The following is a 24,763-nucleotide window of genomic DNA, read 5'->3' as shown; positions in this document are numbered from 1 at the left end:
CCTACTAAAAAGAAAACTAACACATTATATGCATTTCTTGATTCGCCCATACGTGCTACATGCCCTGCCCATCTCAAACGTCTGGATTTAATGTTCCTAATTATGTTAGATGAATTTAATGCATGCAGTTCTGCGTTGAGTATCTTTCTCCATTCTCGTGTAACATCATCCATCTTAGTCCCAAATATTTTCCTAAGTACCTTATTTTCGAACGCTCTTAATCTCTGTTTCTCCCTCAAAGCGAGAGTTCAAGTTTCACAACTGTATGAAGAGTCCACTGCAAAAATGATGGATGTCACTTTCTTGTCGAAAATGAACCAAGACTGTCAATGTATAGCTTAAGACATATATAATGTACATAGAGAGTTAGAGATGATAGTCATTGTCCAGTAATGATCGGAAAATCACAGTTAAGCTTTGAGCGCTAAACATTTCAAACTTTCAATTGCTTCTCCTGCAAAATGTATTCCTAATGACATCCATGATCCTTGTAGTGGACTCTTCATATAAAACAATGAATAATAAAAGTGTTATATAAATTCTAACTTTCAGTTATTTTGAAACAGACTAGATGACAAAAACTTCTCAACCGAATAATAGTCATTTCTCATATTTATATATCGCTTACTACAAAAAAAAAAATATATAATAGATCATACTATTTTAGAATGACAAACGTACTTCAATTACCCGGGATGTATGCTATAAAGGCGCGTATATAGAATTAAGAGCTCTATGCTTTCGAGACTTCAGCACTAAAATGGAGTGTGTGGTCGGCTTCAAATCCCGACCGCCTTTTACACCTGGAAAATACCTGTTATTCAATTTTACTGGAGGCTGAATTGGGTCGGAGCCCGTTCTGAAATTTTGGTAACGAGAGAAATCCCGTCACCACCAGGGATTGAACCGGTTACCTTTCAGACTGAGGATGTTGTATCTAGTTTTTAAGAAATACAGATTTAGATTTTAAATTGAGAGAGTTCTAATATATATTTATGGAACAATTGAAAGGACTTAAAAAAATAAGGCACATAGGGCATACAAGTGAAGTCCTATAAAGTATAGGCTACCGTTTTCATCTTGATATATATTATGACTCCGGAACAAGAACAACAGTTAAGGATGAAAGGTGAATAGAGACAGCAGGGATGGTTCATCACATCAACTGCAGATGCATCATTAAAAGAATAAATAAAAGGCGCATAAATATAAAAATGTATACTTTTTTTCTCCATTAAAGTCTGTCACGATATCAACTAAAAGCTAAAGTAAAATGGTCACGTACACAGAATGAGGGAAACACAACTGTTGTATTAGTGCTCCCTTATTAGAAATTACTTTTCTGAAGTTATCTGAGTTATTATATAGCAAGCGTTTGTATAAGGAAAAAATTCATTATAGCTTAAATTATACGAATTAATCTTAAATTCCATTTAAATAGAAATGAGATATCCACGTTAGAGATTTAAATTCTTAGAAATGGTGCTTTGGGTCGTCACAAAAGGTTTAATTATGTGATTTACATTTTTAAAGTGAGTTTTATTTTGTTTTATCTTCAGTCTCAAGTATCTGTAATTTTATTTATTGCTCAAATTATTATTTTTATCATTTTCAATTCATAGTCCAGTTGATTTACTTACATTTTCAAAGTAATAACTTAAGCTTTAAGTTCCCACTGCATTATGGTAAATCGATGCGCATTATTTGTATTTGACTCCCTTCTTGTTGATGGTTTTTGTGTCGTACAGTTCGTAACACTTCGCGACGCATTCTGAGAATATTTACTTTATGTTTCAGGTAGATGCTGTTACCTAGAGATATTCTTTGTATACAATCTCTTGGGTTCTAGATCTTTACGACTGAAAGTATTAAATAGTCTGTTCAAGGACAAATTTTCTTAGTCGAGACGAGAATCGAACGCAGGACTTCATAATTTGTAGTCACGAATGTTCACCGCTAGGCTACGAAGCTGTATGTTTTACTTGTAAAAACCTTCTTATTGTATCGCTATTTTTAATTGTATTAATACTGTAACACCGCCTGTTGTTTATGCAACTAGCAGAGCCTAGATATAGGGTAAAGTTGCCTAATTCCGTGACATATTTCATAAAGTCTATATTTATGCCAAAATTGTGCTAAAATTTTAAAATGAAACCTAAATGACGTTATTTGGACATTTAGCTAAAGTTTGTACAACATTCATTGTCAACAGTTTCACAAGTTTGATATATTATATATGATTAAGCCTATTCATTGTTATACAGTGGTTCCTAAATCCGTGACAGGGATCCAAATTACGTGTTAGTGGTTTCCTAATTCCGTGAGTGATATTCTAATTCTGTGATAATAAAATAATCCTCATTAACTGCTCAGAAAACAAACGTGAATTTGGAAAAAAACATTGAAGCCGTGGTATATTGCTTTAATATGGATTAAGCAAGAAATTACAACATAGAAAAGGAGCCTAAGTGATAAATATACATAGAAAATACTTGTGTAACTACAGGAATACATATTACATATTAATATATTATAAACAAAATAAACTGAAAGTTAAATAGAGTACAAAATTAAATTGGAATAAATTGAATCATAACACAATTATTTCTCATTATTTATATTCCTAACGACAGCAGTAATTAAGTTAAATATATGCCCTATTATTTTATTATAATTATAATAATAATTGATGTTTCTATAACTTATTTCTATCATTATTTCCACGAACAATTTTATTTTATAGACATTAATTTTCACAATTTACCATTGGCATTACTGGTCGAAAGGAGAAATATGAAAATAAATCCGAAAATGGGAAAACTCCTGTAGCGTTGTTTAAATAATCATACACACTGATTCAGCCGACTATAATCTACAGTAATATATCATTTTTATAATGCTATATTAATTCTTACCTCAAATATAAAATGTTTCTTCAGTAGCGGTCACAAGAGAAAGAAAAACTTACTGGTCAACCGCCTTTCACTGAACAAAAGCTTCTGCAGTCGACTGCTTCTATTCAAAAGGTGGGTAGTCAATATAATTGAAAAGAAGACATCCCCTGACATCTGTTAGGTATTTCAAAATCTTAAAAGTCAGAGACCACAACTCCATGGCATGTATGATTTGAGGCTTTCTCGGCGTTGGTTCGCTAATATGTTTTCGTGGGATATCAGCCGAGTTAAGATTTTGGAATGCTCCAAGCTTTCGACTGCTATCTCTGCAACCATCTTCAGGGAAGTGATGTCCGAACGAATCGAAAAATCGAAAGAGAATTGGGAGGAAAAATTTTAAAAGGTACGCAAAACGCGTCCTTGCAAGGGGTTGGGGGCTGTACAAAACTAAATATGTGAGCTCCAAGCCTGTTGGCCACTAGTCTCACTCCGAGTTACTCTGCTCCACTGAAGGAACTCTAGAAAATTTTGAAGGGGAAGCCGAAATTGGACGTAACCTCTTAGGTACCACATACGCGAGATGTCCGAACAGAAAATCGAAAGGTAATATAGATGTTAGGCTGTCTCAGGTGAAATGGGATTGGTTGGCGGATCGGCCAATCCGGGGCCGGGAATTGTCATCTCTCGTAAGCTCCGCCCCTCCCGGGATTCCTGTGTGAAGTTTGGCGGGCGGCGAGCCCTGTTCCGCCGGTTGGAATCGGTTGCCGTCCTCGGTCCGTGATCTTCATGACCTTGATTGTAAGAGGGCCTAAGTTGGTCCAAGGCCGGTGTCCATGCCTGACTGAGCTGGAGTCCACTGTCTCTGTTAAAGTTGTTTTTCTCCAGCTTGATCTCTATGGCCTCCTTGATTGTACGATCCCAGTAGTGGCTTGATTTGTTAATGACCTTGGTGTGGTCAAACAGTATTTTATGCTCCTTTTCTATGCTGTGTTGCGCCACTGCAGATTTTTCCGGGTAATACAGCCTCAGGTTCCTCTTATGTTCTTTGATTCTGTCTTCTATTGTGCGGCCAGTCTGCCCTATGTATACTTCGCCACACTCGCATGGAATCTTGTAAATCCCTGGAGTCCTTAAGCCCTGACTGTCTTTAACCTGACGTAGATGACTCCGGATTTTGCTCTGTGGTTTATGGATGGTTTTGATATTTACCTTCTGGAGGATTCTGCTTATTTTGTGTGACACGCTCCCGCAGAATGGAATGAAAGCTTTCTTTGTCGGTTCTTGCTTGCTGTCTAAGTCTATTGTGTTACTTGACATGGCAGTCAATTGAAATTTTATCACGGGATTAGGGATATCACGGAATTAGGCACCTTTACCCTATCTAAAGTTGCTTTGTGTTCTACTAATGCTATCTACTAGGAAAAGTACCGTATTCTACATTGCCATATTGTATTCCATGGTAGTTTACCTCTGCTTCACCCACCGCTACTCATCACAAATAGAATTCCGTCATCGCAGGGACTTGAAGTCGGATCCGCGATCCTAAGCAAACGCTGTGTCAACTGACTTTCAAGGCAGCTATGTTGAAGATGAATACTATTAAAATGTTCAGGTGGTCGTGGTACATTCATCACTTACGCCGCAGTTTTGACATCGTGTAAATCTTCTGCCGGAATCGTCACATATAATGAGGCATTTGAAACGACAGTAACAAGCATGGAATATTTCACCCTCTTCCTTTCTTGTTTACCTGAAGTCAAAGTTACAGCCAACCTTCGAAACGTTGTGAAATCACTTCTTTACCAGTAATAGAAGAAGTTTTAACTATTGCTACCTCTCCTAAATCTTTCTCCATTGCTTTCTTTCTCATTCTGGAGGAATGGAAATTTAAGTTTTGAAAAAGTACATCCTATATTAAAGCGTTCAAACTGAAGACAACGTACTAGTACCTGTGGAGTTGTCATGAAAATCAATAGTAAGACATACAACGTTCTCTGACGCTGACAACCACTGTGCATGCTCGAACAGCACATTAATCATTTGAATTTCACACCGTATAACACTCCATTCTTTATGATAACCATAAAGTTGTGTGGGCGGAAACAGCAATTTGTTGATTGTCAAAACAGAAACAAGTGTACAGAAGTAAGATTCATTTTCACTCTTATCAATAGGACGGTCTAAGAATGAAAGTGAAAACTGTGTATTACAGTTAAAAAATTAGAAACAGCTGGAAAAAATATATATCTCTTGATCTTTTCTACATTATTATGGCACGAGTAGCGCCAGTACATAAGGAAAGCAAGTCTGAATATTTGCCTTCTGCAATTTTCAGTATACCGGTGTTGAGTTTTGAAAGAGTTATATCCTCAAAACTTTGTTGGAACTTTTTTGTTGTATTTATTTTGTAAGTTGTATCCAAGTGGCTTGTTTTATAGTAAATATCTGTCGAAAATCTTATCACAGCTCTGATTTCTCATGGTTTTCCAGTTAATATTCTGTTCAGTAGGGCAAACGTAGCTAATTTCGTGATATTTCTTTTTAAATTTACCACGAAATTATACCAGCGACAAATAGATTTTGTTCACTGCGCTCTTACAGTGTCGTGAGCAGATTTTTTTTTTAATCACTCGAAGAGTTGTAAGATCTATAGTTTTGAATTTGCGAATGAATACATCATGCGATTTCATTTGTGGAGAGAAGGGTATTATGGTGTATTTTGTAGTCCAAATTATTTTTAATGGTAAGTACTTACATTGTGAAAAAGATACGCCTATCAATGCACTGATTATTTAAATAGGCCTATGTTGGGAAGTTATTTTCTTAGCGTTTTTCTCATTCCACGGGGCTATTTTTTTATTTAAAAATTTTCTATGCTATAACAACACTCTCTAGTAGAAGAAATATCAAATGCATCAAACGTAAAATATTTGTGAGTGTATTCATAGCTTCTCTGATATATTGTACATGTCGAGAATGTTTCAGATGGTAGATAATCAAATGTGGAAAGGAATACAATATAAATGATACAAAAGAGACAATTGATTGTATCTTGAACAAATGAAGGGTTCAGAACCACAGTGGGCCAAGCGCCATTTACTAAAACCGTAGAAAACAAGGATTAAAATGAAGTTATTACCATAATTAAATGGAAACATGTAGCAAGTAATATAAAGTTTCACATTAAAACTAAATGGTATGTCAGTCTTCATCAAATTATGGCATTCACTAATCTTTAACCCTTGCTTTCTCCATTTTTAATAAATGGCGCTTGGCCCTCTATGGCCCTCTAAACCCTTCAAATAACAAAAGTGAACCCGATACGCCTGCGGGGCAGGCTAGAGGTCTGACCACTCTACCAACGCAGGGGTGACTTACAATGAGATATATTGAAATTGTGTTAGTTGAGAAATTGTTTCCAAAAAATATAGAAAACAAAAGAAAAATTATGAAGTTTTGGAATCATAAAATTAAAGTAAGATTCTGGGAGTGAGAATCAGAATGAGATTCAGAGATTAAGAACAATAGTGAGATACAGAGATCGTTCCACATTGTGATTCTGATTTAAAATAATGAATGGAGTCTTTCGACTTTTACTTTTTTTTTCTTCTTGGTGTAACTTTAATTTCTTTTTTGATCTGTTGTTTTTGTGGTAACTATTTAATGATTTTTATTCTTGCTTATTTATTTAGTTTTTTTATTTGGTATTTTATATGTAATTTTTTTTCGTAATTGTAATTATTTTAACTTGAGAATAACAAGAATTGTTTAAGGCTCATTCACAATAAAAATTAAACAGAACTTAAGAATATAAACGTTACGGTAAAATCAAGAAGTCATACCATCATTCACGATGAAAACATAAACATAACAGCAAAAATACTTGGTAACCATGGAAACATAACAACGACGCCATTTCCTCATATTCTGTCGTATACTTCAGCGCTCCACGATTATGTTCTGTTTGCAAATCACGTAAGCATAAGCATGAAAGTTTTGAGTTTGCAAACTTTCATGTTAACGTCTTACGGTAATGTTTATGTCAATGCTTATGTGAATCATTGTGAATGATCCCATTTGGTAGCCTGAGCGCAAACTTCTGTGTTTATGTTACGGTTATGTTTAATTTTCATTGTCAACTCTCCGAAGACAGGTGTGAACCTCACAAGTGATACGAACAAGGCACCACTTATAAGGCAACTAGGCCAGGAGATAAGGGGTAGGGTGGTCCGTTCCTTTCCCTCTATAACAAGAATAAGAAGGAAAAATAATTTATAATAAATTTAAACCCTGAAAATAAAACAATAATAAATGCAAGTTAATATAAACTAAAGCAGTAAAATAACGCATTGTTTTCTTCCTATCTGGGATTAGGGATACAGCATCTGCCTGTCCCGGTTTCAGTATCTCAATATTTTTGTCCCAATATTCCTCTTTCCTCAGGATTGTATTCCATTATATTCTTCGGTATCCTGTCTGGCATATTCGATAATATGTACTCTTCACTTATTTTTGCATTGACTACAATCTATACAGTTGGTTGTCATTTTGTGTGTGTGTGTGTGCGTGTGTATGTGTGTGTTGTACAACAAAGAATGTGAACGTTACCACATTAGTAAATGCACTGTGGACAATATCTCTGCTAGACTATAGCAAGAACTAAAGCACGTTTGTGTCCTTTTCTTCTATTATTATGTACATAGTTGGCTGCACTCTCAATTCTACCCTTACATATTCATTTTGTTTCTCATCTTCCCTTAAACAGCCTTTTAGTGAACAGAGAAATTTAATATGTTATGTTTCCATTCATTGAAAATAATTTCACAAATCCTCGCCTCGAGAGGAAATAAAAATTAAAAAGAAATCTATTCACTATATTTCTACGGCAGCAACAGAATATCTTAGAGACATAATGATGTATTCATTTGAAGAATACAAGTTTCTTGTATCTAGTAGGTTGTATTTTGTATTGCAATGAGCACAGTACAATGCACCTCTATCTAAATTGTCTATCAAAAATGACCTATATAGTAACACTGGCGCTATGCAGACACCTACTGATATCATCTTAGGATCAATATCATGTGCACTAGCAATTAACATCAACCTTGTTACATTACATTATAGAACGTGGTGACGTAATCGATTTTGTTGGCGGTTCGATATGAAGCTTGGACTCTCTACTCACATTTCTTGTGGCTCCTTAACAATGTTAATTTTTCTCCCGCCGATGAGTCAAGAGTAGAGTCCATTTCCAAATGTATTTGGTCATTAATGTGCGTGATCCCTGGGGATATGATATGTCGCAGTATATTAGCGTCGTTGTTCTTAACATACAGTACATTTCAAAGACAACTGAGATAGCCTATATAGATGTATCGTCATATTACTAGTAAAGCAATTAAGTCCAGTAATGCATTTTTGTATGCATACTTGAAGCAAGGAAAGAAATAGGTATGGAAGTAAATCCCGAAAAGACAAAGTATATGATTGTGTCTCGTGACGAGAATATTGTACGAAATGGAAAAATAAAAATTGGAAATTTATCTTTTGAAGAGGTGGAAAAATTCAAATACCTGGGAGTAACAGTAATAAATATAAATGATACTCGGGAGGAAATTACGAGTAAACACAGAATAAATATGGGAAATGCCTATTATTATTCGGTTGAGAAGCTTTTATCATCCAGTCTGCTGTCAAAAAATCTGAAAGTTGGAATTTATAAAAAAATTATATTACCGGATGTTCTTTATGGTTGTGAAATTTGGACTCTCACTTTGAGAGAGGAACATAGGTTAAGGGTGTTTGATAATAAGGTACTTAGGAAAATATTTGTGGCTAAAAGGGATGAAGTTACAGGAGAATGGAGAAAGTTACACAACACAGAACTGCACGCATTGTATTCTTCACCTGACATAATTAGGAACATTAAATCCAGACGTTTGAAATGGGCAGGGCATGTAGAACATATGGGCGAATCCAGAAATGCATGTAGAGTGTTAGTTGGGAGGCCGGAGGGAAAAAGACGTTTGGGGAGGCCGAGACGTAGATGGGAAGATAATATTAAAATGGATTTGAGGGAGGTGGGATGTGATGATAGAGAATGGATTAATCTTGCTCAGGATAGGGACCAATGGCGGGCTTATGTGAGGGCGGCAATGAACCTGCGGGTTCCTTAAAAGCCAGTAAGTAAGTAATGCATTTTTGCAAAAACAGCAATTAAAACTTTATTAAAGCACGAAAAATCATAACATATTTTTTAAATAAAGTAATTGGTTTGTTGCCTACAACATTTCGGACTTATTCGATTTTACTAGAATACAGAGCACGGAAGACAAGTCGGGAACTGTACTTAACTTATTTTACACAAAAAGTGGACTTAATCGGTTTTGCTAGTTACAGGACGATAGATATTTACAATAGCTTTACAATTCATAGTTATAGTGGACCTTTACATTTCTAATTTTCGATCCACCGTCACTTCAATATAATACTCACATACCACCCTTTTGTGTTAATAGATTCATTTACCAAGTATTTCCCGTTTAATTCCAACCCTTCTGTTCTAATTGAATCGGTCGGAGCTCCAAGGTATTAATTCAAAATTGCCACAGTTATATGTTTTGATATTTTGGTATTCTTTTTATTAATTGATTATTTATCGACGCTGTATGAACTGCGAGCAGTGGAATTTCTGGCAGCCCATTGACATTTGTACACATTGAAATTCACAAAAATTGTATTATATCGGACATTGGTGTGTAAAGTTTGTATATTCATTCAAAACTCAAGACATCAATTTCAAGTAACAAGACAGGATGTGAAAGCGCGCCAATGAATATGACGTCACAAACTTTTGTAATTCTACTGTGTTCACTGTCACCCTGTCTGTCTGCTGCCTGTAAGTCACTCTGCAGACATACTTGGAATAGAGGAGTCGGATTTCGCCCTAGGCATCTCCGATCGGTACTGAATCATGACCGTCAACGTTACACAGTCAAATCTGCATCCAACTCATCATATTAACCTGATACATAGACGCTTATACCACAGTCTAGTATATACAGTCACGAAGCTTGAGTTGTGAGGGTGCTAGGAACAATAGACTGTGCAGGTAATATTTCGCATTGTCTGTAATGAGGCGATAGTAGCGATCCTAGTGGTTAGCAACTATCTATAGATGCATATTTACTACGTATTGAGCTTCGTGACTGTATATACTAGACTGTGCTTATACGCCAGTGTGTATCATATTATACTTTCTCCTTGTACAAAGCATATATAGAAAAATTTATATTTAACAGTAGATTTATCTTGAGAAAATAAGAAAACTCGAGCGTCATTTGTTGGAACTGTTTCTTAAATAGAATAATAAATAATTATTAAAAAGATAACGCATATTATGAGTGTTAAATAATATCGAATTTAATTTGTTAACGCAGCATTATATTTCATTGGCCATCATGGCTTTGACCACTTATAGGCCTAATATTATAATTTTGATGGGTAAATCTTTGACATTAACAGTAGAAATTATGATTACTTTCTTCTTCTACTACTGCCTTACACGGATTTAGGCTCTTGGTTCTCCTCCTATCTCAATTCCATCGCATTTTAGAGCGTCCCATTTCTCTTCTTAATAATGGACTATAGTTGATGGTTATTTTTTGGTATTCTTGATCTGTCCATCCTCTCAGCTGTTCTTTCCAGTTTTTTCTGTATTGTAAGATTTCATCATTGATTTTAAATATGTTTAAGTCACTCCTTATACTATCGTTACGAATTCTATCCATTCTTGAGCAGCCATTTACAGATCGTAGAAATTTCATTTCTGATGTTTTAAATCTTTTTGTCTAATTGTCCATGCTTCACATCCGTAAAGAAGATAAGGAACCGTCAATACCTTATAGAACTTCAAGTTTGTGTCCTTTCGTATATTTTTAGCGTTCGTTTAATCGTCCCACATATCATTTTGCATTGTTGTAGTTTAGTCTCTATATCTCTATCATAGTCATAAGTAGGCTTGTAATGATGGGGACCGATATGGTGAGTTACTGTGGCTTCAACTTTACTATCTGGTCATCAGTCAGTACTCTAGCATGCGTAAACAATGTACCTGCTGAATAATAATGCAGAAGGTTAAAGGTTCTTAGGCGTATATTTTTGCAGCGGAATTTGGTGAGTGATTTGAAGTGAATGACGGGAACATTACATGTAAATTATATAATACAAACATACCAGGTGACAAGCGATATTACATACAGAGACATTGTAGGACAGGAAAAGAAAGAAAGAAACTCAAATCCACGAATAATTCTATGATAATTCTTCTGCACATAACAAAAGGTGCGTAAACATATATCTCTCAAATGCTATGTAGAATATATTTACTTTTAGAGCTGTCCAGATTTCTTTATGTGGACCTTGTTATTCGCGTAATCGATCGCAGAACCAAGTCACTGTACTCGTACTAGCTCACGTCCCCGGCCTATGTACTATGCTGCAGTCAACATTTGTAATCGATCCCCAACATTACAAGATTAGTTATAAGTCATATCAGAACCTAAATAGTTAAAATAATACAGACATTTTAACTACTGTGATTAACGAAACACGAAAATAGACAAATATTTGAGGTTATAACATTTTATTCTCAACTAGGTAATTTTATTTGGCGGTGACAGAGAAACAATTTTATCATTCTTTGAGATGTTTGAATCTCGTAATTTCTTTCAACACAGAATTCATATATTTTCTAATGTCGATATTCCGGTGAAATATCAATATAAAGGCTATATTTAATCATTGAATAACTGTGAGTTATAGAACAGCAGAGAGAGAATTGTGATAAGTGCAAAGGAAATATTCCTAGAAACACTGACTACTCCGTCTTTATACGCTAAATAATCTCCTTGGACTCACCGAGATTTCACTGAAGGCCTTTGACGCTGAAAAGCCACGTCCTGACAAGGCGCCTTCTCGATTACAAAAGGAAAATTGTAGATCACTCCCTCCTGAGGAATATGCTAAGCCGAGAGGAAATGACGTCAGTCTGTACGATAACATTCCTCGTAGCTTATAACACAATAATGTCTCGATTATCCGACATTCCGTTATATCCGATATTGATTTACTGGCAGGACGTCGCAGCGAATTCAATTTTACGAGAATTAAATTTCAAACTAAACTTGTATTAGCCCTTGCTAGATAAAGAGATTATAGGAAGCATACATATAGGTCATGATGCCAAGATTAAACCAGTCGATGTGTATGTTATGAAGCAGAAGAATGTTTCATCACTTTATAACAGCGATTCAAGCTCTCTAGTTATTCACAGAAGTTAAACATGATTACTATAATTTTAATAGAAGTTTAACAAGATGGTATGAACTGCTTGTTTACCTAGAGTCTCCGACTTTGGTGACAGCTAGATCGCACTTTCTAGAGATGAGTCATAGAATTTTCCATGGAAATACCTAACATTCGCCTTACGGTTAAGGAAAACTTCTGAAGAATTTCAACTAGGAATTGTTCCAAGTGGCATTCGTAACAACATCTTAAACAGGGAATTGCTATATACAGGGGATTTACGTAGTTCCAAAGGAAAAAATCAATGGGTGATGTCCGGAGGGCATGGAGGCCAAGGCATTGGTCCGCCACTACTTATCCATCTAACAGGAAAATGTCTTTCCAGAATATCCCGAACATCAATAGATCTATGTGGGGCGTTCCGTCTTGTTGGAAAATTGTGGATGGCTGTTAACTCCTCTGTTTGTGGAAGTAGATACTATTCTGAGTGATCCGATGCACGACAAGGTGATAGGAGCGTTTTTCTTTATTTCGGACACCCTTACAGAGATAATTTACTGCTAGTCGATAAAAAAATACAACGTATACCTATGGTATAAATTATTATAATATACGATATATAATTTATGTGCACTTATAAAAAGACTATTATATGTATTTAATTAAAATATTAATGTAAACAAATGAAATTAATTCTCTTAATTTTGTATAACAAAAATGTATTCATTTGAATTTGTAGAAAATTAATCAGATGCATCTTATACCATATAGTAACTTTATGAATTGGAATTCAGAATGGAAAACAATACATAATTGAAGAAAACGAAACATGCTTGAACTGCTTTAAAAATCGTTTTAATTATCTTATGGAATTATAATTATTTTATTAAAGGTGGATACGCAGAACAATGGAGCATATGAAGTGGCTAAAGAAAATAATAAATGAAGCTATACTAGAAAGAATGAGTGAAGAAAGAACAATGCTGAAACTGATCAGAAAGAGAAAAAGAAATTAGGTGGGTCTATGGCTTAAGAAGAAACTGCCTACTGAGGGATGCACTGGAATGAATGGTGAACGGAAGAAAAGTTCGATGCAGAAGAAGATATCAGATGATAGACAACATTAAATAGATCAAATTTTGAGTTTGAGAGGAAGGTAGAAAATAGGGTAAATTGGAGAATGCTGGATTTTCAGTGAAAGATCTGTCTTTGGGCAGAAAATTGTGAATTAATGAATTTATTGTTACTTTAACAATGCAATATTCTCAACTTAATTACAGTAAACAGTTCAGAACGTATTAGTAATACACAGTTATTTGTGATTAAATTTTCTATTCAATACATTATTTGTCACACCCGACCTCAAGCACCTTGCTTTTCCAAGTGTCACTCAGTTACAATTTATTATATACAATTATTTGAATACTGTCTTATTTATTATAGTGCTATAGAGTCATTTACGAAGTTCTCCCCCGGTTTATGGAGATGGTTCCTGAGGTTATTTGAAACAAAAAATGTATATAAATTAATGGAATTAAATTCATAACTACGGAGTTACAACACATTTTTGAAACGCGTCATATTGAATGGAGCGCTACGCATGTTTGTTGCTATAACTTAGATTACTGCATCTGGGGATGGATGAAAGACATCGTGTATCAGGTTAAGGTACAAACACGCGAAGAGTTGCTTCAACGCATTCTGGTTGCCGCGGTGACAATAAGGAACAAACGTGTTGAGCTGCGAAATGCTACACGTGCGGTTCACACCCGTACGGAGCGTTGCCTTGAGAATCAGGGAGGCATTTCCGAAAATGTGATTTAAATGTACTATAAACGAAAGATACTGATACATAAATAATCAATTGTTTGTATTTTAATAATTTTTTTGCACATTCGTTAATGAAAACTTGAAATAAAAATTTTTTCTGCCGTTTTCAAATTACTATAACTCCATAATTTTGAATGTGATTCTATTAATTTATTTACATACATTTTTGTTCCAAATAACCTCAGGGGCCACCTCCAGAAACCGGGGGAATCAACCTGTATTTTTTGTTATTACTGTATTGTGTTTTTGTGTTATCTTTTGTTATGTATCTGTATTTATTTGTAACGTAAATAAGAAAAATTATTAACTTAAAAAAAGAACTGTGAAATTTCTTAATCATATTCAATATTTCTTAGATTATAAAAATGCCATACATTTCAACATCACATACAAAAAGAAAATTCATCTTCATATTTTGACATTTACTACAATCTTGTGTGTTTTTCAATTATAGGTTACGATAATGAACTGTAGATGGTAATATGATCCATAAAAAAAGAAGAAACAAGTGAATAATTTTATGAGTTTTTAGGCTTTCATGGTGACTGTAATCAGAATATGCTCTTGGGTATCCTACTGTGTCCTGGAACTTGACATTTTCAACGTATCGGAAATATAGAGTGATCCGTTGGGTATGGATAAAATAAAAACACAGTAAAACATTTAGAACTGAACTTTTTTTGTTGACACTTTGTGCATACAACACTGAAAGATGGGAGATTCCTTAGAGCTCAACATGACACCCATTGCGCACCCTGCACAACTCATAACGGTGATGCAATTCAGCCCATGTCCGTTGTATTGTTGAAAAGCTTGAGTAATTTTTAAACTCAGATCATCAATATTCCTGGGTTTCTTTGAATAGACAATGTCTTTAACAAAACCCCACACGAAGAAGTCAGGAGGCGTTAGATCTGGAAAGTTTGGGGGCCAATCCAAGAGATAGCAGCTTCTTGTACTGGGTTTCGCCTGCGACCTCCTGCAAGTTTTTTTTTTTTTAACACAGAACCTGATTCTACAAATGTTCGATACCACAACATTATGTAATCATACTTAGGTACATTACACACACCATACTCACGTCGAAATTCCCTTTGAACTCTTTTAACACTCTCAAATTTAGCATACCAAAGAAAACATTGTGCCTGCTGTTGATTTGTAGTAGCATTTTAATCATCTATGATTTTCATTTGTCCTTTCAGATTATGCAGTGTTGATTGTCATATATGGAAACTCCCATCTATTAATCTTAATATAACCGGCAAGAAATTTTTCCAACTATCATATTAGCTTTATAATAATAAATTAATATTATCCATACCCAAATGGATCAGACTGTAGATACAGGTTCCAATATGTATGTATGTATGTATGTATGTATGTATGTATGTATTTATTCACACTTCAATGGGTATATACCCGGTGGCAGTGGTAACTAATTACATTCAATAATGGCAATAATAAACTTATTAATTTAAAATACAATTAATAATAATACTAATTGTTAATACTAACAATAATTAATAATAATAATAATAATAATAATAATAATAATAATAATAACAGGCAACATCCTAAATCAAATGAAGCACGATCACTTAAAATAACGTTTAAAAAAAAATTAATTTGTATCTTAAACCTAAGTGCGAACTAAAACCCACGAGCATGATATGTTGATATTTGCACAAGTACCTTTCAACACTACACTCATTTCGCTGTCAACTCACTCACTACACTGGAACTATGACACATTTCACTGATACTATCCTGATTTCACTAACACTTCAAAAACATTTCACTGTTCAAATACTTTGCACTGCCACTATAAACTATAAAGCTTCACTGACAGGAACACTTTTCACTTACACAACACTCTTCACTGACACAACATAATTCTTCACTGATACAACACTTCAATAACAAAATATCATTTACACACTTTAAATACTGTGTATAATTACCATCTATTAGTAAAGGCCTTAAGCCTGTTTTTAAATACATTTTTGGTTGTTGGTAAAGCCTTTAGTAAGTCTGTAGGTAAAGCATTCCAGTCCCTGATAGTACGATTGAGAAAAGAAAACTTTCCAGTGTCCGTCCTCTGTCTTCTTTCCCTCAATTTATATGAGTGATCCTTCCTTGAAGAGTAATTTGGCGGCTGCAACCTATTTTTTATTTCTCTCCAGGCAGGAGAGGTATAGTAAAAAAATGTAATTTTGGAAACAACTTTGAAATAATTGTTGCAATTTCTAATAAGAAAGCATGTGTTATTTTCATGATCAGGAATTGAAGACGGGAAATACGAAATTCCTATAGCTAGAGAAATAATGCATTCCACACTCTATCCGCTCCCAGTCGCATATTTAGATTTCAGCACGAATCTCATTGTCGTGAAATGTTTATACAGCTCACGTGATGAAATTGTATATTAATTACGTAGCAAAGTGGCTCCCCTAGCACAGAGATTTCGCTGCCTTGTAATTTGGAGACTGACCTGTTGTTACAGGAAGCCCTTATCCGCGTGGGTGGAAGTTGGAGCTCCCTGATGTAAAGGAAATGAAATATAAACATTCAGGCGCGGATGAGTCTCCAGTTTCCAGCTGCTCGCACTGTTTTGCAGGCTAACCAAGTTAATGAAATAAGGCGAACTTTCCCCGTTCTCTATAGTTTTATGATTTCGCAACCAGATTCATACGTAATATAATTAACAGATGTTGCTATCCAGTCACTTCCGTGCAGATCTGTTAAGACAATATTAATGCTACGGAATTCTATTTCCCAGTGTACCTTTCTTCATAATGAGAATGGATTATAATTAAGCAAACAAAAATTTGAAATACTCTAATTATCATTATTACCAGTTTGGAATACTGGAAATTTGGCCTCTGGCTAACATTTCCTTTAACGGCAATAATTATATCTGCAGTGCTTGGGAAAAGTGACATAAGTCAGTTTTCACAAATCTTTTTTGATAATTTATTGACAACTTACACTGGTTTATGTCGATTTGATTTTTTTCTGTATAAATTATTGTAATGGGAGGAATACCTACGTATTTTCTTCCAAGCGAAAGATGTTCCGTAAGTTGTCAATAAATTATCAAAAAAGGTTTGTGGAAACTGACTTGTGTCACTTTTCCCGAGCACTACAGATATGTAGCTCGACTCTATATTAGTAAAGCCCGAATGTTTGGCAAAATTCCTTTTTACTGGGTGGAAGTAAACCATTATTTGGATATATATAAATGTGATTTGGAGTAAATCAAAATGATAGGGCCATTTTTTGCCTATTTTGCCTTTTAAGGTGTTTCCTACTAATAAATGCCTTTTTTTTTGTAATTTTAAAGCAATATTTTTTTATTTCTTTGCAATTTTCTATTTAATTGTAATGTAGTGTGTATGAAATTTAAATATTTGTAACAATGATTAACTTTACTAACAATAGTAAATAAAATTAATTTATTTCGGTGCTTAATCTGCTAATAATCGTGCTTTAATTGGCTACTAATGGTGTAATATGAATAATGATCTACAATTCACAATTACAAAATAATATAATATTGCCATGTATTCACGATACCAACAATCAGCTTTATAATTTTAAATATTAACCCCGGTCCCACGAGTTACCATGAGCCCAGTGGAGAGCCCACGGTGCATAGCACTACCACCAACAACGAATGACCACATATCCACGGCTGGCGACCCGCAGCCGATTGTAGGCCTACAGTATAACGGAGAAAGCCCGAAACCTAGGAAAGAACGAAGATGATGAAAGAGGGAAAGTGTAATTTTGAGTCTGCTTCAATTCTTTGAGGGAAAACCTCGGAATAGCCTCAAACAAGATAACTTGTCCCAACCAGGATTTGAAACTGGGCCCACTTGTTTCACGGTCAGACGTGCTAAGCGTTATTCCATAGCGGGGGAATATGCCAGTAATAGCTTCATATATATATATATATATATATATATATATATATATATATATATTACAATGGCTGAAGAGGGCATCCTGCGCTTGTAAGACACTATCGGCAATGCCAATAAATTATACCACACCATCTTCTGGCTTTGCCTTATGTTATTTTACAGTCCATGATCAGATGATGTCGGTATTACCCCTTGGATCATGTGCAAGAAAAGAAGACCTAAAATCTGTTTCTTTTAAAAATATTTTTCCCGCATGAAACCATTCATTAACCCCAATTAAATAAGAATGTGATACATCAATGGTCCTTAAATAGAATTTCATTTTCTACAGGTACTCACTGGCCGGAAATCTGTCTACGGACTACAGTTTGGAAAACAGTGCCGAGAATGGAGGAAATCTGAGAGACAAAAGGATAACTTTGCAGGTAAGACAGACAGACTATTAAACAGAAGTATAGAGATACACGGAACCATTACGGAGAGACAACGATAATGATCTCGTCCTTGGATGCTCGTAACGCTGTGATTCGTGCTTTTGAACATTTCCTGAGAAAATTGAGAATTTCAACATTTCTGCAAGACGATTGTGATTGCACGAGAATGACGCGGACCTTAACAGAATGTTACTATTGCTTAGTTTCTTCGTATCTACTGTACCTTCATTCAATTCCTGTGAAATTCCTGTTGGGGTTTTTAAGTTAATCGAATAATGGAAGGTAGACTGTTCCATGAATGCACTACATCTCAGGCATAGCAGAAAATAATACACGAATGATATGTCCACTTCTTTATGTCCACATACAAAATGCCCATTTTTATGTCCACAGTCCAAATGTCCAATTTCTTCTGTCCTTTACATTGAAATCCATTAATTTATAGGACCAGTTATTTGAAGTCCACTACATTTCAGGCCCATTTGTACTTGTGTCCACAGATGGTTTGTCCGTAATTTACAAGGTCCACAAATCTGAAGTAATAACCAATTTAAAAAATCATCAGTCTGCTTATAATATGATAGAAATAATACAGTCAATCAAGTGAACATTATTTTATAAGTTTAATTGATTTATTAATAACTGATTGTCATTTTGGTCCTTCTAAAAGTTTTCGATGAACTTCCATATGTTAGTATGGTGAGTTATTATACATTTCTTTAAAATTGTAGACGTTGACCTGTCTGGCGAGTAGGTATAGCGCTGGCCTTCTATGCCCAAGGTTACGGTTTCGATCCCGGGCTAGGTCGATGGCATTTAAGTGTGCTTAAATGCGATAGGCTCATGTCAGTAGATTTACTGTCATGTAAAAGAACTCCTGCGGGACAAAATTCCGGCACATCCGGCGACGCTGATATAACCTCTGCAGTTGCGAGCGTCGTTAAATAAAACATAACATTTAACATTTAAATTTGGAGTGCCATCCTTCTATTGTATTAAGGGGAGAGGATGGTATTTTTTAAAACGTTTTTCCTATTTGGTGTAAAACATTAATTTTTTCTATGTAGAGAGCTTATAGCTGTGGCAACTCAACCAAACAAAAATATTTTGAAAAAAAAAAGAAAAATTATTTGGAGGCCCAAATTTGAAAAAAATATACGCAATGCAGGATTGTACTAAAACCGATATATCTAAACCGTTTTTAAACATAGATTCAAACAGATTTTTGCAATGTAGTTGCAAAAGCATGTTCTAGAAACTGTCTGTAACAAAGGAAGTTTAAAAATGACGTCTCAACATCCGATAAGGGCATAAATACCCACAAAATGTTATGCAATGCATTTCACATCTATCAAAGAGTATTTTTAAAGAAACAATTTTTTTTTTTAAATTTAATTTACCGGAAACAACAATAAAAGTGGGCGAGTGATTTAAAAATCCATAACGCAGGAAGTTTAAAAATGGCGACTCAACATCCGATAAGGGCACAAATACCCACAAAATGTTATGCTATGCCTTCCACACATATCACAGAGTATTTTACAGATTTTTTTTTTGAAAATTTACTCATTTTTCACCAAAAAATACCATCCTCTCCCCTTAATTATCCTTTGAGTCCCATTCGAGACTAGGTTATAAACATTCCAGACATGCGGAGGAAAGCGAAGCGGCACCTCTCGTCTTCTACCTCTGGCAGGTATCCCTCTTACGAAGGTTCTTTCTATGTATAATGATAAATCTAATACTGATTCTTCTACATCAGAAACTTCATCGAATATATTCACAATATGATCCAGTGGTATGAAAGGCATGGATGTAATTTCTTACTCTGTCATTTTCCCGGTTATTATAAGCAGCCTCTAATCCATGCTGAACAACTTGACGCCAAATGGCCCGACAGAAGTGGAAAAGACAATCTTTTATTTCTGTTCTGTAAGATATATTATGGACCTTATAATTAATTGACAGTAAAAGTCATTGTATATAATGTATATGGACAAAATATCTTGTGGGCATATTTGTTAGTGGATTAAATGTCTATGGACGTTATGTTCAGTGGACAAAACACTTGTGGACATAACATGAAAGAAAAAATCTTTGGACTTGATGAAAAATGGACATAACTGTAGTGGATCAGCATTTTGAAGCAGAGATTGTGGAGCTTCTAAGATAGTTGAAATTGGAGACAATTAACGTGAAGCCCGGAAACGGGAACGTGAAAATTAATTGTGAATGCGCACATATAAATACATTTATTTTAACATTTCCGTTCTCGTTTTCGTTGTCGTTTCCGTTCCCGGTTTATTGTGGACCAGTCTTTGCTGTTTTTGTTCATTTATATTACAATCCATCGTAGTTACCAAGATCCTTCAGAACGAAGTGTATCCATGGCAACGTTTTATTTTATCAACAGTTATCCGTTAGTTTCTTATTCATTAAAATCTTCCAATCATGAGGAAGGTCATACCGTTTCGAAATATTACGCATCTTTAGATCTAATTAAAGTTGGCTGATCTTATTTCAATATCTCGTAATTGGGAGAGAGAAGTCGAAGCTTCTGAGAAGAACAATCTTGTTAAAGTCTACATCTATAATGAAGACGCTTTTTTATGTTTTTAGTCCACGATACCGAATTCAGCTCCTAGCTCAAGTGGACTTAACTAGCGATCCTGGTATAAAAGATGGGATCTGTTTACGATTATTACTCATGAATCGATAGTTCAGACTATGCAATGGCGATACAAATATTATTATTAGTATTCATCATCATTTACATTATTTATATATGTATGTATGCATGCATGTATTTATTAACACTACAATTGGGTATACACCCGGTGGTAGTGATATATAATATACAATAATTACAATTACATGAAATAAAATAAATAAACGTAAATTAAATAAAATAAAATAAACATAAATCTATAAATAGTAGATGCAATAAACCTAGGACTATAAATAAAAACTATTCTATAATAATGCCTACGAAAAGCAAAAGTAAATCTAACTTACAAGTAGGCTACTTCTATTTCACCCAACTATTACCAATATAGCCTAAGTAATTACATTTCACCTTAATTAATTACATCCGAACTTAATTGCATATCATCTTAATTAATTACATATCACATTAATTTATTTACATATCAACTAAATTACATTTCATCTTAATTAATTACATATCAGCTTAATTAATTACATATCAACTCAATTAATTACATGACATAACTTAAATAATTACACTGCACCTCCAATTAAATTTTTAGTCTAATCTTCTCAACCTTTCCTTAAATGTATTGCTTTTAAGAGGACCATCCTGAAAGATTGCCGCAGGTAAAGCTGTTCCAGTCTACTATTGAGCGGTTAACAAAGGAAAATTTAGCCACTTCCGTTCTTTGTTTTCTACATTTAAACTTCCTAATATGATCAGTCCTTCCTAAGTATGATGGTGTTGCTAATCTAGCATTGATATCGGTCCATGCTTTGTGTCCCATTTGTGCCTTGAACAATGCAATGAGTCTGGTTTTTCGTCGCCTTGACTTGAGAAGTTCCCACCCTAAATCTGTTACTATCTCCTCACCATGTCCATTCCCCATTTTGACATATTTTGCTGCCTTGCGTTGGACATTTTCTATAGCTGCATATCCGTTCAATTTCAGGCATATAATAGAAATTAATTTCACCCTATACCGCTTTGTTTTACTTTGCCTTCGTATAAGAGGAAAGAACATCAGAGTTCTGTCTCATGGATTTATGTTATGTAATAAGACCTTGCTTTTGAATGAGTGGGAGGCCTTTAAGTGAAACATAATTACTGCTTGTTGACTGTATTATTATTATTCTCATCTGACAGAGATCGCAATATAAGCTTACAAAAAAGTTCATTTATAATTTTAAAGTATTCAAACCGCCGACATGCCTCTGCTAATACTATCTTTATATTCAGCCCACATTACATAGACTTAGAACAGCATACTACCCACATAAAAGTTATGACGTTATGAGGAATTGATTTTTTAGCGTATACATTATTTTGTTACTTCTGATTGAGGTTCTGGCTTGATACATCTATTATCAGGCAGTACATCTCACCTGACGACGTGTCAGAGGTAGATCAATATTGTTGCATACACCTCAATATGGAGGATCGATGGAGCGGAGAAAAATTCTCTCCGGCACCGGGATTCAAACCTGGGTTTTCAGCTCTACGTGCTGACGCTCTATCCACTAAGCCACACCGGATTCCAATTCCGATGCCGGGTTGAATCCTCTAAGTTTAAGCTCCACCTCTTAGTTTCTCTTTTGTGGCGAATCCTCATGCACTTTATCATAGATGTGTGACCGCGGTACAATGTTCAACACACTAATGTGCAGAGGTGCACTCATTACGAATGACCAGTGGATAAAGCGTCAGCACGTGGAGCTGAAAACCCGGGTTCGAATCCCGGTGCTGGAGAGAATTTTTCTCCGCTCCATCGATCCTTCATAATATGACAACGCAGAATTCCTGCACGGAAATATCATATGTACTTCCGTACATCGCAAGAGATATATATATATATATATATATATATATATATATATATATATATATATATATATATACTAAATTAATTAACAATTACATCTCTCCCCCCCCCTCTTCGTTTTTGAGCCATCATATAGCCAAATGGCTTGTCTCAAAATTGAGACGATTCAACAAGGCTCATGACAACAATCACCTCCTACATAATAGCCAAATTGGTTAGTCTTTTATATATGAGACAACTCATCCTGCCTAAGGTTTTCCGTGGTTTTCCTAAGGCGTAAGACAAATGTCGGGATGAGCCCTATAAGAAATGGGCCACGGACCTATATGCCCTTCCCCATATATATTCCCCTTTATTATAAACGACGTATGCCCTAGTTCAGAACCCATAAATTGTCTATTAAATATACGAGGTCACTTAATTAGTCGCAATTTGAAAGGACAGGGACCTATCAAATTGCAGATTTAGATTTCACGGCGCTTCTTCCGACGGCCTTCACATGCTTTGTCATCGAACAACAGATGACTGCGTCTCGCCAACCATCTCCTCCTCGCCCCGTTCCGTGATCACTTGATCAAATCTCAGTCCCCCTCGCGTATGTGGTACCTGAGAGGTTACGTCCAATTTCGGCTTCCCCTTCAATATTTTATAGAGCTCCTTCAGTGGAGCAGCGTAACCCGGAGTGAGACTAGTGGCCAACAGGCTTGGAGCTCACATATTTAGTTTTGTACAGCCCCAACCCCTTGCAAGGACGCGTTTTGCGTACCTTTTAAATTTGTCCTCCCAATTCTCTTTCGATTTTTCGATTTTTTTTTTCGATATATATAAACCATACATCTCAAGTTTGATTAGTGAAATATGTTACTAGCCAGCGATGTATGCAATGGAGGGGGAAAGGAAATGTCCGCCCTACCACATTATCCCCTGACTTTGTTACCACTTGAGTGATACCTTATTGGTATCAGAATTTTAAAACTTTCAGAAATTACGTATAATTGTACATAGACGTTAAAGTGTACGGGACTCCAACTTCTTGAGATAATCTTCTAAACAATTTTCGAAGAATTAACTGTCATTAACGCTTCTTCGGTCAATAAAAATCTTCTTCTTGATCTTTTTCGTCTAACAAACAAACGTTCTTATATAACTTTGTTGGTATAGGAAATTCCGAATATTTGCGACGAAACTACAAATGTACTTTTTAACCCGTATTACAGAGTTCTTAATCTGCAAATAAGATTTGATGCAGAACATGCTCCTTTTTCTATTAAAAGCTTCCGTTGCCAATGCTACCCTCATCTTGACTTCCTCGCAACATGAAGCCAAAAGAAGGATATCAATGGCAAAGGAAGCTTTTAACAGGAAAAGGAGCATTTTCTGCCGACCTCGAAAAATAACTAAGGAAGAGACTAGTGAAGTGCTTTCTGTGGTATGTAGCACTGTATCGTGCAGAAACATGGACATTATTACAAAGTGAAGAGAAGCGACCAGAAGCACTTCAAATGTGGATATGGAGAAGAATGGAGCATGTGAAATGGACAGACAGAATAAGAAACGAAGCTGTGTTGGAAGGAGTGGGTGAACAAAGAATGATGCTGAAACTGATCAGAAAGAGGAAAAGGAATTGGCTGGAACACTAGTTGAGAAGAAACTGCCTACTGAAGAATGCACTGGAAGGAATGGTTAACGGGAGAATAGTTCGGGGCAAAAGAAAATATCAGATGATAGACGACACTAAGATATATGGATCATATGCGGAGACTAAGAGGAAGGTAGAAAATAGGAAAGATTGGAGAATGCTGGGTTTGCAGTGAAAGACTGAATCTAAATTAAGCACA

The 24,763-nt window shown here is 35.2% G+C and overlaps 1 long non-coding RNA gene across 1 annotated transcript in view; it reads left to right on the top strand.

Moving 5' to 3' along the window:
• Window positions 1–24,763, top strand: part of LOC138702695 (uncharacterized) — a 113,327-nt gene that overhangs the window by 17,774 nt on the left and 70,790 nt on the right. The window contains exon 2 of the long non-coding RNA XR_011332864.1: window positions 18,291–18,384. This is a non-coding gene — a long non-coding RNA (uncharacterized lncRNA). The remainder of the gene's footprint in view (window positions 1–18,290; window positions 18,385–24,763) is intronic.

This window comes from Periplaneta americana, chromosome 7 (genome assembly GCF_040183065.1).
Source record: "Periplaneta americana isolate PAMFEO1 chromosome 7, P.americana_PAMFEO1_priV1, whole genome shotgun sequence".
NCBI lineage: Eukaryota > Metazoa > Arthropoda > Insecta > Blattodea > Blattidae > Periplaneta > Periplaneta americana.
Note: the sequence above shows the minus strand (reverse complement) of the source record. Positions and strands in the feature narration are given on the sequence as shown.